Consider the following 10,252-nt stretch of genomic DNA (forward strand, 5'->3'; position numbering starts at 1 on the left):
GTGGCTTTAGGCAAGTTGCTTAATCTTTCTGAGTTTCATTTTCTCCCCTTGCAAAACGGGGGAAAAATTGCTGTCCTATTCACATGGATCAAAGGCCATATGTATTAACGTACTTTGGAGGTTGCTAATAGGATACATATTTAAGACAGATTATTGTCATTACTATGAAAATGTAGAAAGCTGGCATAAGAAGAGAAGAATAATATAAAGAAGTGGGAGACAATGAGCATGGGAAACTCATGGGCATAAAACCATTGTCATGAAATGTGGGGAACAAAGTCTGGTGAACTTGCAGTCTCCTGGAGTCACTAGCTGGAGTTCTGAATCATGGCAGCCCTAGCACTACAGCTCAATAACAGGAAAACAGCATAACACAACACAAAACCAGATATGTCCCTGTTCAATATATCAGTTTCCTCCCTTGGAACAATTGAAAATATAAAGATTTTGAGTCAGCGCTGGTTGGAAAATCATGAACAAATTATATAATCTTATTGAGTATCAATTTACTCAGTTTTAAAATGAGTTTACCATCCATTTCTTATAGAGCCTATGTAAGATTAGATGATGTACCTAGTTCTTAGTATAGTATCAGCATAGAAAATGCTTTCAATTTTGTGTTTTGTGTTTCTTCCCTGTCACCAAGACCCATTGCTCTGCTCATGACCTCTTTCTGCTTTCTCTTTCATTACAGAATCTTGTGTATCTTACTCTGGTCCTACTCTTCCTGGTGAGTCTTCCATTAATAGATTGGCCATACAGTTAAATAAAGTTTAGGTTGCCTGTTGAGTAGTCAGTATGAGACAGATATTTAACCTATTTGTAGAATAATACTTCCCTGGAAATTTGTAAACTCCAATTTAAAGACTCATAAGGTAATTCTCCGTGTACCCAAGTCCTTCAAGTTTTTATTTGCTATTGGATGGTTGTCAAAAAGTAAACTGTGGGGGGACCTGGGTAGCGCAGTGGGTTAAACCTCTGCCTTAGGCTCAGGTCATGATCTCAGGGTCCTGAGACCAAGCCCCGCATCAGGCTTTCTGCTCAGAAGGGATCCTGCTTCCCCCCTCTCTGCCTACTTGTGATTTCTCTTTCTGTTAAATAAGTAAATAAAATCTTAAAAAAAAAAAGTAAACTGTGGGGGTGCCTGAGTGGCTTGGTCAGTTAAGCATCTGCTTTGGCTCAGGTCCTGATCCTGAGGTCCTGGGATCAAGTCGCGCATTGGGCTCCCTGCTCCGAGGGGAGTCTGCTTCTCCCTCTCTCTCTACCACTTCCCCAGCTTGTGCACTCTCTCTCTGTCTCTCAAATAAATAAATACAATATTCTTAAAAATAAGATAAATAAGTAAATAAAAGTAAATTGTATGCTGCTTTTCCCAAAGCACTTTCAGACCACAAGCTGTTACTTTAGTAGAAGCATTTTCCCAAGTCAACAATGTCCAGCTTCTTTCCTGGTAAAATGTTTCACTACCTGCTGTAAAATGTATAACCCTGGTGATTCACAGACCTGTACCCCTGGGGCTAATAATACATTATATGTTAGTAAAAAAAATAAAAAAGAGAAATGGGCAGAGGACATGAATAGACATTTCTACAAAGAGGACATCCAGATGGCCAATAGATACATGAGAAAGCACTCCACATCACTCAGCATTAAGGATATACAAATCAAAACCACAGTGAGATACCACCTCAAACCAGTCAGAATGGCTAAAATTAACAAGTTAGGAAATGACAGATGTTCACGAGGATGCTGAGAAAGAGGAATCTTCCTACACTGTTGGTGGGAATGCAAGCTGCTGCAGCCACTCCAGAGAGCACTATGGAGGTTCCTCAAAAACTTGAAAATAGAGCTACCCTATGACCCCGCAATCGCACTACTGGGTATTTACCCTAAAGATACAATTGTAGTGATCTGAAGGGGCATGTGCACCCAAATGTTTATAGCATCAATGTCCATAATAGCCAAGCTATGGAAAGAGCCTAGATGTCCATCCACAGATGAATGGATAAAGATGTGGTATATATATACAATGGAATACTATGCAGCCATCAAAACTCTCAAAATCTTGCCATTTGAAATGAGGTGGATGGAACTAGAAGGTATTACACTAACAGAAATAAGTCAATAAGAGAAAGACAATTATCATATGATCTCACTGATATGAGGAATTTGAGAAACAAGACAGAGGATCATAAGGGAAGGGAGGGAAAAAATGAAACAAGAGGAAACCAGAGAGGCAAACAAACCATAAGACACTCATACTCTCAGAAAACAGAAAATCTCAGGGTTGCAGGAGGGTAGTGGGGTGGGAGGGATGGGGTGGATGGGTGATGGACACTGGGGAGGGTATGTGTTATGGTGAGTGCCGTGAATTGTGTAAGACTGAAGAATCACAGACTTGTACCCCTGAAATAATACATTATATGTTAATAAGTTTTTTAAAAAGATTTATTTATTTATTTATTTGACAGATCACAAGTAGGCAGAGAGGCAGGCAGAGAGAGAGGGGTAAGTAGGCTCCCTGCTGAGCAGAGAGCGCAGTGCAAGGCTCGATCCCAGGACCCCGGGATCATGACCTGAGCTGAAGGCAGAGGCCCTAACCCACTGAGCCACCCAGGTGCCCCAATAAGTTAAAAAAAAAAAAATGTTTCACTCCCTCCCACGGACAAGTTTTGCAAAGTGAAATATCAATGGTTTTAACATTGATCTTTAGTTTTCATCTATCAAGCGCTCTGATGCTTTAGTCCTATATGCTGAAGATAGAGTTATTGAGTAAAAGTAACCTCTAAACATATACATGATGCTGGAAGACTATGATGTAGACAAAGAAATTATGATCTATATCTATTAGAGAGAAAATTCAGGGTAGAAGGATCCATTTCTTAATCTAGCACTCTGGAACTTGTGATTTACACATCATGGAATGATGGATGATTGAATGATCTGGTTTTCAGAAATATAAGGATCTTGCTTTCTTCTCTCATTTGGTCCCAGGAAATTTGAAATCTAAACGTCTTTGAATAGGAGATCTCAAATAATTATTTTCTGGGGTCTCTGTTATTTTAAAAGTACATGTGAAAAAACCCTCCCTATAACTTTTAATTAATTTTTCATAAAAAGAAGCTACAAATAAAAGTATCAAAGACATCTTTAAAAATTTTTAAAGATTTTGTTTATTTAGTTGACAGACAGAGATCACAAGTAGGCAGAGAGGCAGGCAGAGAGAGAGGAGGAAGCAGGCTCCTCGCAGAGCAGAGAACCCAATGTGGTCCTTGATCCCAGGACCCTGAGATCACGACCCAAGCCAAAGGAAGAGACTTTTAACCTACTGAGCCACCCAGGCACATTAAAAATTTTTTTTTAAACTTTTAAATTAAAAAAAAAATTAAGTTGGTAGGTTTTGTGAGATAAGATTTTAGTATATAATACTATACAAATTTTCTAGTCTTTTTTTCCAACAAAATATTCACTTTTTTGAAAGAACTCATAGTTTTTTTCTTAGTTCAGTTGTTAAATTTCCAAAGCAACATATATGATTAAAAATGGATGTTTATGGACTAAAATATCTGGAGAGTTAAGACAATATTGAACCTAATATTGTCTGAATACCCCTATGTTTTAAGTATCACTGATAAGCAAATGAGATTATATTTATGTTTACAATATGTTTTAAGCATGCTATAAAAAGAAAGTTATTGAAAACTTAGAAAAACACATCATCAAATTTATTCACTGATCTAGGGTATTTTTTACTTTCTTTAGGTTATTCCTTTGCTTTCTATTTCTGTGAAATAGAAATATAACAGAATATAACAGAACCATTTGTTCTGTGTCTGCATTTCAGGCACAAAACCTCTGTAATTTACAATGAGGTAGCAATAAAGCTTTCTTTTGTTATGTTAATGATGTGGCTTTTGGACCTCACCTAGGAACTGGGGCTGGTTGGCAGTGGGGTCAACTTGTGATTAGAGGCATGGACCCTTGAGCCCCATCAGCCAGACCTCTGGGGAGAGAAGACAGCTGGACATAAAGATCAATGGCCAATAGTCAACAATGTAATCAATCATGCCTGTGAAATGAAACCTTCGTAAAACAACATTTCTCATAACACCATACATTTGTAAACCAGACTTTGATTTTAGACTTTCTGTTTTAGCCAAACTAGCAAAAAGTGTGAGGATTCTGTTTTGTTTTTGTACGTTCTCATATTTGGAATCATAAGGGTTCTGTGCCCAATTCCACCACGGGTGTGGTGGGGTGTTCCACTCACCAACAATTCTCTGACACCAGCTAGGTGTGCTACAATGTAACTCAAATCTGACACTATCTATGTGGCCTTAGATACCTGGAGATAGCAGGGGCTCAGTCCCACAAAAATGTCCCTCCAACCTCTGCCCCACCACACACATATTACACACTTCAGACAAGAATCACAAATCCGGGTTGTCACCTGTGCCTCTGACCAACCTATTTTAGGAATTATAGCCATTACTGTTATGACTACCACTGCGAGAATGGCCTTGCATCAGACCATACAAACCACACAATTTGTGCAAAAATGTCACGAGAATGCTAGCAAGACTTGGAATCAACAAACAGTCCTAGAGCAAAGATTTCATGAAAGAGCCTCTGATTCAGAAGAAGGATCTTCCAAATATAAGGCTTCACATTCTGTCTGATTAGAATGTTTCTTCCTTCTGTGTTACTCCCTACACCTGTAATGAATGAGAAATACCGTGGAACAAGATTTCACCATATTACTAGTTATGGCGGTAATTTAACTGTGGATATTAAACAGCTTCAAGATACTATTCAGGGCATTCATCGTGATCCTTACAATCAGTTCCAAGACTGAGTTTCGCACAAAGGATTAATGATATTCTGTCTGATGTAAACCCCTTTGCTTGGATCAAAAAACTGGTCTTGGCATTATAGGTGGAATGATGACCCTTTTTATTGCTATAGTCTTTTTATGCTTAGTCCTCAGATGCTCACGAAAATCCTTCTGATGACTAATGGTTCAAGAACTTGCAAAATGGCTTTTGCTGTTTCTGCATTAACAAAAAGGGTGAAATGTAACCATCCCTCAGACTGATAGACTGCTTAAAATATCACTAATGAGAAATTGTACTGGTCATGTAAGCATACATGAAGATGACCTTGAGAAAACCTGTACTAGCAGCAGGCCTCCAGTGGAGAGGAGGATACATATCCTTGAAGTTCAGCAGCCCGGCATGCCTTGGGCACTCAGGGTGGAACATCGCCCGTTTCCCTTTTCTGTTGTCTTCCCTGCCTCATGAAAGCCTGCTGGTAGAATAATCCCTTTATGTGTGCTTGCTCAACTATAAATTCCATGCTGCTGGGCCAGGCACACCCTACTCTGTTTATCTACAAGACTATGGTCAACGTAGGACTCCCATTCCTTCTGGTTGACCTACAAGACCCATGACTAATGTATAACCTCCTCCTTTGTTGGTTGTTATCTTGTATCTAATAAATACAGGACTGAGGAGTTTTTTGGGGGGGTGTCAGTCCTTTCAGCTGTCATCCCTGCTCCCTCCCTCTCCCAGGTGACTTGTTTGTTCCTCATTCTTCTCCTGAGTTCCATCAGGAAGCAGCACACCAAATGCCTGGCAGAGGGAAGAGATGCACTGAGGGAGGCCTGGTGCTTGTGTGAAGTGGGATGTCACTCAGCGCTCAGGGAGCCATCACACCCTCAAGGCAAAGCTGTCCTCCTTTGCCCTGAGCTACAATCTTTGATGCCAGACCCATACTCTAGGCCAGGAGTGTCTTTACATTACCCTAGGGCTGTGAAGCAAAAAGATTCCGTGGGGTCCCCAGTGGGAGAGAAGCAGCACTTCCAATATGCAAGGGTGAGTCTCCCCACTTTGCCCTCCCCTGGCCAGTGTTCTCCCAGGCCCATCCCCGAAACTGAAAACCCACTCTCACTCTTCAAGGGCCCATCCTTTTAGCCCTAAATGCTCTGTTGGGCCATGGGAACATGGAAACGATGGCATCTGGCTTCCCATGCCAGCACCCATTCGACTCCAAACTTTTGCACACTTGATCCACAGAAGAGACTCAGGAGAGCTATGCAGAGAAACTAGAACAAGGCTTTAATTAATGAAATGAACACTACCTAAAGCTTCTGGGAAGAACATGGGGAGAGGGGAGGGGAAACCTGTGGGCAGCGGCAGGAGTCCCGGGAGCTGTGGGACTGGAGGCCAAAGGGATACGGATTTCCGTGTACTGTCCCAAGGCCTGTGGCCCCTGGGATCACAGACAAGGCCTCAAGCCCCCACCTTCCTTCAAAATGGTGGGTCAGGGATTGGGAAGTTTCCCCAATGTTGGCTGGCTGGCTGGGAGCCCGGTTTTGCTCCAGGACCAGGCTTGATTTGTGTTGCCTATTCCACACTATTCTTGCACCGGTGTCACCTGGAAGGAAGTGCAACACCAGCTACTTCTCCAGGAAGCTATTGGCTCAGGCAAGCCTCTGCCTCTTGGGCCCCAAGGGAGTGGGCTGTGATGTGGAGGAAGATGGCTTGTTGCACGGTGCAGCTCTTTTGCGTCTAATCAAGCGCTGGGCAGGGGATGAGGGGGTCTTTGTGGCAAGGCTGCTCTGGGCCCTGCTGACCATCGAGGCGGGGCCGGTAGGAGGAGGGTCGGGGACGCCCCCCTCCCACAGGTGGCCTTGCTGGCAGTGCTGCAGCCATCTGAGCTGGACCTCTGCTTGATCAGGTGCTTGGGGATGTGACTGAAGGGAGGGGCACTCAGGGCTCCTGACACAGGTTGGTTTGTCGTGCTGGCTCCAGCGGTCCCCGACAGGGTGCTCTGGCATGGGCGGTCCCCTGTGTTTGGGCCCAGGCTTGCCCTGGAGCCCTGTGGGCCACTTGGGGCTCTGCTTGTTCCTGCTGCGATGCTGAGAGCCCCAAACTGGAACACAGACCTGCAACATCATCTCCTCTCCCCAAACCTGGGGATGCTGCTGAAAGCCCCATGCTGATGGGGGCCAGCATTGTGCTGCTGCCTGGGGGGTGGGGCTGGTGGCTGTTGGGCCCAGCATGGGACAAGGCACTGGGCACCTGGGGGGAAGCTGTCAAGCCAGGTCAGCGGCCACTCCAGGGGCGAGTACAGCAGGGGAGGTAGCCGAAACTGGCTGGGCACTGGCATGGGTGCCCCAGGAGGCAGATGCGGGTAAGAGAACCACATAAGTCTCCTGGGTGCTGCTGCCCAAGGATAGCTGGGCTAGAGCTGTGCTCAGGGCCTGGAGTGGGTCTGGAGCCTGAGCTGCTGGCTGTCCATGCTGGGGAGAGCTGTGAAGGGTGCTGGCTCCGGGCCACTGTTCACCAACAGCCCCGAATGGGGCCTGGGCAGTGGATCCCAGGTTGCCACTACCCCCAGGCAGCGCAGAAAGCCCTATGGGGACTGTGACAGAGGCCATGCTGTCCCCGGAGGGCATCGAGAGGGCCTGGGTAGATGCAAAGTTGCTCCACTGCAGCCAGGGTGAGACCCCAAGAGGAGAGGCTGGGAAGAAGGGGAGCAGTCCATGGGGGTGACCTGGGTGTCAGAGGCTGTCAGGGAAGCAGCCACTGCAGCAGACAGGGCCAAGGCACTGGAGGGCAAACTTGGGCCACACCTGCAGGTGGCCTCTGTGTCCCCTCCAAGAGCATCTTGGATGCCCTGGAGAGCAGCAGCTCTCTTTTCCTGGTCCAGGTCCTCAGCAGTCACTCAAAACCCCAGCTCAGGGGATGGCGGCAGCCTCAGAGGCTCCCCTCGCCTGTGTGGCAGCAGACGAACCTTGCGTTTTCAGGGCCTGGAACAGTCAGCCAGGGATGAGCAGTTCCTCTGCTTTGCCTTCTGCCAGGTGGTGGTATTGGCATCCTTTTCCAGCTGGTTCTTCTTCTGGCTAAGTGCAGGTACTCCAGCAGGACACAAGGGGCTCTCTTGGCTGACTTTTTTGGGGGACCTCAGGGGCTGCGAGACCCTCCTCCTCTGCACTGGGTGGAAGTCCCGGGTGGAACTGTAGGAACTCGTGATGGCATTTCGAGTGGGGCAGGAGCTCCTATGGGAGCTGGCCAACTTCTTATTGCATGGGTCTTCTGAGCTCTCTTCCCGGGGGACAGCTCTCTGCGGAGGCCCAGGCCTGGGCACAAAGGAAGAGAGGCCTCCCTGGACCCCGAGGGGCCTAAATGACCCCTGTGGGGCCCCAGCACCTTTAGGGTCCTTTCTGTGAGTCTCTTGCCCCTCTGGAAGTGCAGGGTCTCCCTTTAGCTGGGCCATCCCTTTGCCGCTCTCTCTGGGGTCTCTGCACACCCTTTCCCCTGTAGAGACATCGTGGACATTCCTGGGTGCTGAGGGCGGCAGCCCGGTGATGACCCGCTTCTGCAGCACACAGGGGATGACCATGTCCATGATGGACTCACAGTGGCGGTGGCAGGACACCTGTGATCCGGAGGCCGACAGCATCGCCTTCACCCGGAAGCCCCACCTGCAGAAGGAGGTGAGGAGCCCCAGAAGAAAGTGCAGGGTCTCCAGGATCACAGAGTACCTTCTGCAAGCTGCTAGGACTGAGAGCGGTTGCCAACTTGCGGGGTAATTGGAGGACCGCCTGCAAGTGGACCCCGGGGCATGGACTGCCGGGTGAGCCCTGGGCGCCAAGAGTAGTCCGCGGCCACAGTGAGTGGGGTGGAGGCGGACCAGCCCTCCTGGTGGGTGTGGACCCTACAGAACCCGGGGCTGGGGGGAGGGGCACAGCCTGGTCAAGGAGGTGCCCATAGAGCAGTCCAGTAAGGCCAGATGCTGAGGATAGCAAACTAGGCTCGCAGTGCTCGCCTTCAGCTGCCAAGTCGCAGCAGAAGGCCTAGAGCACAATGTGGGGCCTGTTGCCAGGACACAGCTTTGGAACCTAGAACCTGAGGAATGAACGCGCATGCAGGAACTCCTGTGCACATGCACAGCTTCTGTTGGGCCGCCACCCAGTGCATGAATCAGTCCTGCAGAGGTGCCATGGAGGGGATTGACTCCCTCATTCCCCACCCTCAGGGGGTTCACAGATCTCTCGGGCTTGAAGGCTGAACTGAGGAAGAGGAATGGGGGTGCAGTGGGTGCCAGCCATCTCCCTTGGCTACCTCTGGGTGGGAACAAGGGAGATTTTACTTTTCATTGTACATCCTCTAGACCATATTTTGTCTTTAAGATTTAATTTTAAAATTAAATTTTTATTTTAAATTAAAATTTAAATGTGGGTCTCCATTGTCCCATGAAGGCATTTCTCAAGGCGTTGAGCCCAATGTGGGGCTCAGACTTACAACTCTGAGACCCAGTCACAGGTTCCTCCACTGAGCCAGCCAGGTGCCCCTAGATGATAAACTTTCATGAGGGAAACTTTTTTTGAAAACACTCTTTCTTCCTATCCTGTCTCCTGGCTACCCTGATCACAGGAGGCCCCATGGAGCTCAGCAGCACAATAAGAAATGTTGTATCAGGTGTGGACCTCAAAGCTAACTATGCAATCATTCCTTCCATCATTTCCCAAAAGTTCCATTCATTTCTGTGCAAACTTGGAATTCTCCTGAAGACAGGCAAGCATTCTCCTAGAGCAGTAGATATATGTCTCTTGCGTTTCAGAAATCTCCCAGTGTCCCTGCCTTCCATCTGGGGCTTCCATGTTGCCATGAGCCCACCCTCCCAAGGCAGGCAGTGTCCTTGCATGGACTCCCCAGCTGAGGATGGTCACAGCAGGATGGAGCCCGCCCAGCTGCTGAGGTCCACCTGTGGCAGCTGTGCGCTTGGCCTGAGGCTCCTCTGTGGGCCACATGATGTCCACGCCTAGAGCAGTCCTGTGGGAGGACTGGAAACTCGTCCACCATCTGCGGGTACTTTGTAGGGTCCTTGCAAACTGATAGCTCAGATATCTTGTGCGAGCAGGGGAATCTACAGTTCCCGGTACTGAAATCTAGGATTCTCCTTACCAATATTTCAGTACTTCTGAAACCTCACAGAAGTGGAAAAGGCAGGATCTTGAAGTCTAAACATACACAGCACACCTCCTATGATACAGACCAACAAAGATTACTGCTCATGTCTGTTGAAAGTTGTGCAAGTAGCTAAAAGCTAGAAAAGGCAGACACAAAGTAATTTTATATCAGTAATAGAGAACATGTGTATCATTTGACATATTAGCACAGTGCAGACTAATGAGGAAGTGAGCTATTGCTACATTTCACAGACATGACCTTGAGTGAACAAGCCC

The sequence above is a fragment of the Lontra canadensis genome, unplaced genomic scaffold, assembly GCF_010015895.1.
Source record: "Lontra canadensis isolate GAN:19392208 unplaced genomic scaffold, GSC_riverotter_1.0 scaffold133, whole genome shotgun sequence".
Lineage (NCBI taxonomy): Eukaryota > Metazoa > Chordata > Mammalia > Carnivora > Mustelidae > Lontra > Lontra canadensis.